This window comes from Gymnogyps californianus, unplaced genomic scaffold (genome assembly GCF_018139145.2).
Source record: "Gymnogyps californianus isolate 813 unplaced genomic scaffold, ASM1813914v2 HiC_scaffold_470, whole genome shotgun sequence".
NCBI classification, from domain to species: domain Eukaryota; kingdom Metazoa; phylum Chordata; class Aves; order Accipitriformes; family Cathartidae; genus Gymnogyps; species Gymnogyps californianus.
In genome coordinates, this window is record NW_026114368.1 from 279 (window position 1) to 9,222 (window position 8,944).

At 52.5% G+C, this 8,944-nt stretch overlaps 2 long non-coding RNA genes across 4 annotated transcripts; both read right to left on the reverse strand.

Annotated features, from left to right (window-relative positions):
- Positions 1-1,636: 1,636 nt before the first annotated feature.
- Positions 1,637-2,572, reverse strand: LOC127028898 (uncharacterized). 2 transcript variants are annotated; one of them, XR_007768089.1, is made up of 3 exons: positions 2,528-2,572; positions 2,369-2,432; positions 1,637-1,702 (listed from the first exon to the last, which is right to left on the reverse strand). It is a non-coding gene; the product is annotated as an uncharacterized LOC127028898 (long non-coding RNA). The 2 variants fall into 2 exon arrangements; XR_007768088.1 differs by having other exon boundaries at positions 1,647-1,692.
- Positions 2,573-2,659: 87 nt separating this feature from the next.
- Positions 2,660-4,241, reverse strand: LOC127028899 (uncharacterized). 2 transcript variants are annotated; one of them, XR_007768091.1, is made up of 4 exons: positions 4,184-4,241; positions 3,490-3,611; positions 3,003-3,344; positions 2,660-2,721 (listed from the first exon to the last, which is right to left on the reverse strand). It is a non-coding gene; the product is annotated as an uncharacterized LOC127028899 (long non-coding RNA). The 2 variants fall into 2 exon arrangements; XR_007768090.1 differs by lacking the exon at positions 4,184-4,241 and adding an exon at positions 4,054-4,133.
- Between the last annotated feature and the right edge of the window lie 4,703 nt (positions 4,242-8,944).

Consider the following 8,944-nt stretch of genomic DNA (forward strand, 5'->3'; position numbering starts at 1 on the left):
AAGTCACCCAGATGCTGATCAATAGCTTAACAATTCCACAGGTCTTGTTTCTATTTAGGGAATACCCATCTAGAGTCCAGCTACAGCTTGCATTAAAAAAAAATTAAAAAAACCAGACCAAACTAAGCCCCACACATACAAGCCTTCACACCTTTGAGATTCAATCTGCTTCCCTACCGCTGAACAGCCTCCCAGAAGGCTCCAATCATCTCCATAAAAACGCTACTGAAAATGACTGTCCACCACAGTCTGCCGACAGCTACTCCGATCCGAGATGACTGTACAACCGCTCGTTAAATGTGTCTAAGGCATATCAACATATTAACCGTAGACTCTTTTCGCTATTCCACCTACCCCTGACTCCACACCCCTGGGCAGAGCAGCTCCGAGCCAAACACACACACACACACTGACCGACACTACGCAGAACGCTACAAACAATGCGATTCAAAGACGAGAGAAAACTCTCGGCGAGAAGAATGACTCCCAGACAGGAGACTCTGTCGGGCACGAAGACCTACAGGGGTGCAACAGCGAGGTGAGGGGACTCTACGGCAGCCCCAGAAAAAGAGTTGAACATAATGGCCCATTAAAAGAAGTTACTGGCAAAACAGAGATGATGGATGCGCAAGCAGCCTGGCTTCAAGACCTAAGAACGTAAGGATGCAGAGAAGTCGTCCCAGTCTGTGACGATGGATGGCTAGAGAACAGAAGCTGCTGACACAGCCCGGAACGCCGCCGCAAAGAGAGGACCGACCGGAAACTTCCAAAGACGATCCGCGCTTTAAGCTTGTAACGCGAGAAAAGAAGCACCCGATTGGCACTATGCTGATGAGTACGGGCATTCGAGACCCTAGGGATGGCACCCGAGGCGCATGCCGTGCTCCTTGAGCACAAAGAGCAACAAGGACATCGAGACCTAAGAAAGGTCTAAGACACAGAAGACAGACTACACAAACACACCAAGACAGACACAGGCTGGAACTGCCCTGCCCGGCACACGCTAGCATCGTACCGAGAAGTAACCTGCTTCCTTTAGCTGCCCAAAGGGGACTATTCCTGGACAGCCTTCTCCCCTACGCTAACCTCAAAACCCCTCCCTGCAGTTCCCAACCTCGTCCCCTCCCCACGGGGCCCGCTCCCCATCCCTGCTCCCTCAACTTAGCTGTCAGAGGGCCAGGGGTCTGAATCCATCCTCAACAAAAACCACATCAGCGAACCAGGATATTCCTGCAGTTGCCAGATTCTTCTTTGTCACCTGCAAAAAAAAAAAAAAAAAAACCACCAGTGCCAGCAGTAAGCATCGTGTCGGTCGACACAGACCTCTTCCACAACGCCCTCCTCCTCAAAAGCAATGTGGCCTTCTGCTCACCTGCTCCGCAGGAATTCCAGTCTCGGATGCAGCGGCCATCATCGCTTGTGGCACCTAAGATACCAAAAGACAGAAAGCTACCGTTGCGCTTGTGAGAAGTGACCGGCCCCATGCTCCTCCTCTCTGCTACCCCAGCTCACCTCAAATGCTCATCCAATTCCAAAGGCTGCCCGCAGGGCACCTGCAAGACCAAAGAGAAATGCTTAACCGAGTTGCCATATAATACTTTGCTATTAGACACCGACCCGGCCAACAACCGCCTCACCTTCTCGGACCGCTCATCAGCATGCGGCTTCGCCCCTCTGAGCCTCTTGCAGCATCTGAAAAAAACTAAAGCAAAAGACACATGCTGAGTGTCCTGGTTTCGGCTGGGACAGAGTTAACTCTCTTAGTAGCTGCTACAGTGTGTGTTTTGGATTTAGTGTGAGAATACTGTTGATAACGCCCTGATGTTTTAGTTGTTCCTAAGTAGCGCTTATCTTAAGCCAAGGACTTTTCAGTTTCCCATGCTCTGCCAGCAAGCAGGTGTGCAAGAAGCTGGAGGGAGCATAGCCGGGGCAGCTGACCCGAACTAGCCAAAGGGTATTCCATAGCATGGAACGTCACACCCAGTATATAAACAGGGGGGAGCTGGCCGGGAGGCGCGATCCCGGCTCTGGCATCGGTCAGCAGGTGGTGAGCAATTGCATTGTGCATCACTGGGTTCTTTTTTCCTTCCCCCCCCTCCTTTTTTTGTTATATTCCTTTTCATTATTATTATTATTATTATTATTGTTAGTATTATATTTTACTTTAGTTATTAAGCTGTTCTTATCTCAACCCATGAGTTCTGCCTTCTTTCCCTCCCCATCCCACCAGGAGCAAGTTGGGGGGGATGACAGGGAGTGAGGGAGTGGCTGTGTGGTCCTTGGCTGCTGACTGGGGTTAAACCACGACACTGAGATATTGCCCAAAACCACGGCCTGTCCGCACTGATTCCATCTCCCACTCCTTTACCTTGGCCGCTCGCCCGCACCGCCTCTGCTGTTTACAGGTTGCCACGTCGAGGCTCGGGTATCACCTGTAAAACACAAACGGCAAGGGATGCTTCTAACTTCACCAACGCTACAACACCTGAAAAATAACTGCTCCTTCAGCCCACCAGACATGGCTCACCTTGCCCGAATCAGCTCTGGTGCCGATATCCCACTTTGCACCTTCAAAATACAAAAAGTAACCCAAAACCTAGAAGCTAGTCATAAGCCACTAGTCGCATCTTCCCTCCAACACTACTCACCGCCTCACCTTCTTACAGCGCTCCGCTCACGTCTCCTCTGTTGCCCTTTGGCACACAGCTCGTCCCGCTGCATCTGCAAAAACAATATCGAACATGTCACCCGGCTGCTGATCAACAGCTTAACAATTCCAGCGGTCTTGTTTCCATTTAGGAATACCATCTAGATTCCAACAACAGCCCGCCATTAAAAAACACAAAAGTAGTTCGCATTATGCTGACGAGTGGAGGCACACAAGACCCTCGGTATAGCTACCGATGTGCTGGCCTAACACAAAAACAACCATGGGAACATCAAGACCTGAATAACATATGGTATGGCACACAGAAAACAAGCAACACAAACTACCTCCTTACCTACAAAGCCCCTAAGGGAATTACAGTGGCAGTTGGCCAATGGAAAAACCACAATGGCGTGACATGGTGACTCAAAGATCTAAAATGGACACCTTACAACTACAGAAACTGGTGCCAAAAACAATAGGTAAACAAGAACAAGAGAACGTAACTGCCATGACTGACACTAGAGGAAACCTCAGTGGACACTTCAGGAAAAAGGCAAAACTGGAATAACAGAAAAAGCTTGCGTGCCCGGGACTGCGATAAAAGATGACCCCTGGCTGCAGACTGTTAGGAGCACAAATAATACACATCCTCTTCTCCAAAACATTCCAGGGAAGACAATGACACAAACCTGCACTGGAAAGAAGTGCCTAGTCAGGGACTCTAAGTAACAATGACTGTGACATCCGGATGGACGCACAAATTAAGTCAGGGAATGAAGTAAGTAAAAGGCACAGAGAAGCAGAGACCTCAGAGTTCTGGGGGGTATATTTTTATATACCTAATGCTTTAGGGGATGAGACTCATCTGACATTCAGCCCTGCATATTGAGATGCAGAGGCCCAGATGGTTTACGCCGCATCTCCCGTGACCTTGTCGTACCTCCCGTCAGCTGTGGGGAAACTAAAACAGAACAGACCTCATCAACATCCAAATCCAACTGCAAAACCCATCTGAGAAAGGCTGATGAACCCTCCTCCCTTTCCCAGCCATCCCCAGTCTCAAAACTTTACAAACCCCTTCTCCTCTCCTGAACTGTCCGGGAAGGAACCCCACTGCTTCCTGACAGCTCCTGCCCTGTATTTGCACCCCTGAACCCCCCCGCATTGGTCACTCCTCAGGAGCTGTTCTTGTGAGCCACACCCTGCATTCTGCAGCCACCTCCTATCTTACACCTTCCCACAGACTCTGGGCTCTGCTACAGGCCCACAACAGAAGTAAACTCCTGATGCTTAGAATCTACAAGGGGCCTGCCACAAGCTGCAAAGGTTCTACGGACAACACAGTTCTCTGTGGGCGATTGGGAAAGGTGATGAGCCATCCCATACCCTGAAAGACACTATACCTTATGTCCCTGACGCTTTCTTGAAAAATGCCACAGCTTCATATACAGATGCAGACAAGATGCACACCCTAACCCCTGCCAGATAACCTCACCATCAGCCCTGTTAAGAGAGATGATATCAGCAACTTACACAGCATACAGCAAAAAAAACCCAGACACCTCTACTTTCTCTAAATGCCAACAAACATCTACCCAAACAGCTTAGACAACTCAAAACCTGCCATCAACTGAAGGAACAGCAGAGCACCGACACCCCAGAAGCCCAGCAACAGAATGAGCTCCCTGATGAGCGGCTGTGGCTCATATACCCCGGGCCCCACCCACCACCCTTCCCACAATCCCCTGGGAAAGGGGCGGGGCCAACCACCAGAAGACATAAAGGCAGCCAGAGGAGCAGCAGGGAGTTTTCTCAGCTGCCTTCAGTTTAGGGTGTGCAAAGTGCTGAGCAGAGAAAGCGACCCTTACTGGAAACAGCAATGCCTGCGCTTTTACTGCAACTACATCTACACTGCATCAGCAACATGACCGGGTAGCGAATTAAGTTTAATTTTCCTGGGGCCTGGATAGAAAAAGAGAGATGTCCTACTAAGCTCTGTAAGAAAGTACTTTGTTAAATGCAATAATGGTGTGTTATCAAAAATCATGTGCTTTAGTTTCCTATTAAAAAAAAAAAAAAACAACAAAAATGCTATGGGATTACGCTTCGTTTCTAGCAAGACCCCGCATACTACCTAAATTCTACCAGAACTGCCTTCTGGGTAGGACCGAATGACAAAACAGAATTAGATCACGTAAGAATCCCTTCTCAACAATATCTCCGGTTGCAAAGTAAATTTTTTACTATAAATCGCCGACGATTCAGAGTCGCCTTGGCGGTCTCTCTGACCGACTCCCTTAACCGAACTAGATGAGTCCCAAGGAACACAAAATGCAAAAAACCCATGGAAATACAAGAAACGTATCAGACACTGTATGAAGCAGCAGCAGCCTAATTAACACCTGAGTAGCTAGACCAAAAATAAATTGCAAAACAGAACAAAAACCACCACAGGAGATGTGTCCATAAAAACAGATGAAGGCTATCGCCTTCTCTGAAAAACTCAAGAGGAGATCTGAGCTGATGAGAGACATCTTTGGGGTACCAGCTACCAAATAGAAACATACTATAAGACGGAAAACAAGACGACTCCTCTGGAGCACAAAGATGGCTTTGGAAAAGGTTCTGACACAACAAGAGGCATTGTCGCAGGGATTAGAGAGATCCCAAAGGGGCCAGAGAGACCAAAGAAGTCTCAGGGATGCAGTGAGCTCAAAAGGGAATTGAACAAAATACAGGTGTCCTCAGGGGACTGGGGACTGAATGGAGGCGCACCAAAGAGATGAGAGGACAGAAAGACCGACTGGGGTAACAGAAGCGGACTCGGGAAGGGTTCTGAGGGGAAGAGAGGGGTGCAAAGTGCCCTCCTGAGCTAAAACGGGGCTCTAGGGCATAGGAGGTGTCTCGCAAGAGCTCGGCAAAGGGAGCAGAGGCGTCCCAAGGGGCCGGAGAGACCAAAGAAGCCTCAGAGGTAACAATGAGGAGCTCTGAAGGGGATTTCAACAAAGTACAGATGTTCTCAGGGAGCCGGGGGCTGAATGAAGGCATCCTAAATGGCAAAGAGTAAGATAAGAGCGCTCTGAAGAGCACAAAAAAATAAAATCGAAAGGGAGCTAAAGTGCTACGAAAGTGCTGTGGAGTACAAGAAAGGACTCAGATTACATTGTTAGAGAGAGCAGAGGAATTAGGAGGGGGCAGGGTAAGAAAAGAAGACTTGGAGACACAGCGAGGGCCTTGGAGTCTCAGGAGGGCGTCTAGGCAAACTACAGATGACTGAATAGGAAAGGAAACGAACAGAGACACCCTCGATGGCAGAGAGAAAGACAAAGGAGTGCTGTGTAGCCAAAAAAGAAGGGAGGCTCTGATGGAACAAGAGAGATGGAAAGGGAGATAAAGTGCTACAAGGTGATGTGGAGATTGACGAAGGTCACGGGAGGCATCGTGCCTGTAAGGAGAGGGTTGTTCAGGGGGGCCAATGGACAGAAGCAGGCTTAGGGACAACAAGGAGAAACACGGGTGATCGTCCGAGCAGAGTCCACATGGTCTCAGGTGGCCGGGGACTGAACATGGGAATCCTAAATTAAAACGTCCGGCAATTGCTCCCACAGGGAAAGTGCCAGCCCTGAAAGCTGTTGCTAGCCAGCACCCTTCCTTGGAAGCGCTTTCCCAGGCCCAGCAACCGTGGGGCTCCGGGCTTCTCTAGCCACCTCACGGCATGGTCACCATCTCTCCGGCTCGGAGAGCTCAGCTCTGAAATTGAAAACGTCCAGCAATGGCTCCCACAGGGAAAGTGCCAGCCCTGAAAGCTGTTGCTAGCCAGCACCGTGCCATGGAAGCGCTTTCCCAGGCCCAGCAACCGTGGGGCTCCGGGCTTCTCTAGCCACCTCACGGCATGGTCACCATCTCTCCGGCTCGGAGAGCTCAGCTCTGAAATTGAAAACGTCCGGCAATGGCTCCCACAGGGAAAGTGCCAGCCCTGAAAGCTGTTGCTAGCCAGCACCCTTCCTTGGAAGCGCTTTCCCAGGCCCAGCAACCGTGGGGCTCCGGGCTTCTCTAGCCACCTCACGGCATGGTCACCATCTCTCCGGCTCGGAGAGCTCAGCTCTGAAATTGAAAACGTCCGAGCAATGGCTCCCACAGGGAAAGTGCCAGCCCTGAAAGCTGTTGCTAGCCAGCACCGTGCCATGGAAGCGCTTTCCCAGGCCCAGCAACCGTGGGGCTCCGGGCTTCTCTAGCCACCTCACGGCATGGTCACCATCTCTCCGGCTCGGAGAGCTCAGCTCTGAAATCGAAAACGTCCGGCAATGGCTCCCACAGGGAAAGTGCCAGCCCTGAAAGCTGTTGCTAGCCAGCACCGTTCCATGGAAGCGCTTTCCCAGGCCCAGCAACCGTGGGGCTCCGGGCTTCTCTAGCCACCTCACGGCATGGTCACCATCTCTCCGGCTCGGAGAGCTCAGCTCTGAAATTGAAAACGTCCAGCAATGGCTCCCACAGGGAAAGTGCCAGCCCTGAAAGCTGTTGCTAGCCAGCACCCTTCCTTGGAAGCGCTTTCCCAGGCCCAGCAACCGTGGGGCTCCGGGCTTCTCTAGCCACCTCACGGCATGGTCACCATCTCTCCGGCTCGGAGAGCTCAGCTCTGAAATCGAAAACGTCCGGCAATGGCTCCCACAGGGAAAGTGCCAGCCCTGAAAGCTGTTGCTAGCCAGCACCTTCCTTGGAAGCGCTTTCCCAGGCCCAGCAACCGTGGGGCTCCGGGCTTCTCTAGCCACCTCACGGCATGGTCACCATCTCTCCGGCTCGGAGAGCTCAGCTCTGAAATCGAAAACGTCCGGCAATGGCTCCCACAGGGAAAGTGCCAGCCCTGAAAGCTGTTGCTAGCCAGCACCGTGCCATGGAAGCGCTTTCCCAGGCCCAGCAACCGTGGGGCTCCGGGCTTCTCTAGCCACCTCACGGCATGGTCACCATCTCTCCGGCTCGGAGAGCTCAGCTCTGAAATTGAAAACGTCCGGCAATGGCTCCCACAGGGAAAGTGCCAGCCCTGAAAGCTGTTGCTAGCCAGCACCGTTCCTTGGAAGCGCTTTCCCAGGCCCAGCAACCGTGGGGCTCCGGGCTTCTCTAGCCACCTCACGGCATGGTCACCATCTCTCCGGCTCGGAGAGCTCAGCTCTGAAATCGAAAACGTCCGGCAATGGCTCCCACAGGGAAAGTGCCAGCCCTGAAAGCTGTTGCTAGCCAGCACCCTTCCTTGGAAGCGCTTTCCCAGGCCCAGCAACCGTGGGGCTCCGGGCTTCTCTAGCCACCTCACGGCATGGTCACCATCTCTCCGGCTCGGAGAGCTCAGCTCTGAAATTGAAAACGTCCAGCAATGGCTCCCACAGGGAAAGTGCCAGCCCTGAAAGCTGTTGCTAGCCAGCACCTTCCATGGAAGCGCTTTCCCAGGCCCAGCAACCGTGGGGCTCCGGGCTTCTCTAGCCACCTCACGGCATGGTCACCATCTCTCCGGCTCGGAGAGCTCAGCTCTGAAATTGAAAACGTCCAGCAATGGCTCCCACAGGGAAAGTGCCAGCCCTGAAAGCTGTTGCTAGCCAGCACCGTTCCATGGAAGCGCTTTCCCAGGCCCAGCAACCGTGGGGCTCCGGGCTTCTCTAGCCACCTCACGGCATGGTCACCATCTCTCCGGCTCGGAGAGCTCAGCTCTGAAATTGAAAACGTCCAGCAATGGCTCCCACAGGGAAAGTGCCAGCCCTGAAAGCTGTTGCTAGCCAGCACCTTCCTTGGAAGCGCTTTCCCAGGCCCAGCAACCGTGGGGCTCCGGGCTTCTCTAGCCACCTCACGGCATGGTCACCATCTCTCCGGCTCGGAGAGCTCAGCTCTGAAATTGAAAACGTCCAGCAATGGCTCCCACAGGGAAAGTGCCAGCCCTGAAAGCTGTTGCTAGCCAGCACCGTGCCATTGGAAGCGCTTTCCCAGGCCCAGCAACCGTGGGGCTCCGGGCTTCTCTAGCCACCTCACGGCATGGTCACCATCTCTCCGGCTCGGAGAGCTCAGCTCTGAAATCGAAAACGTCCGGCAATGGCTCCCACAGGGAAAGTGCCAGCCCTGAAAGCTGTTGCTAGCCAGCACCCTTCCTTGGAAGCGCTTTCCCAGGCCCAGCAACCGTGGGGCTCCGGGCTTCTCTAGCCACCTCACGGCATGGTCACCATCTCTCCGGCTCGGAGAGCTCAGCTCTGAAATTGAAAACGTCCAGCAATGGCTCCCACAGGGAAAGTGCCAGCCCTGAAAGCTGTTGCTAGC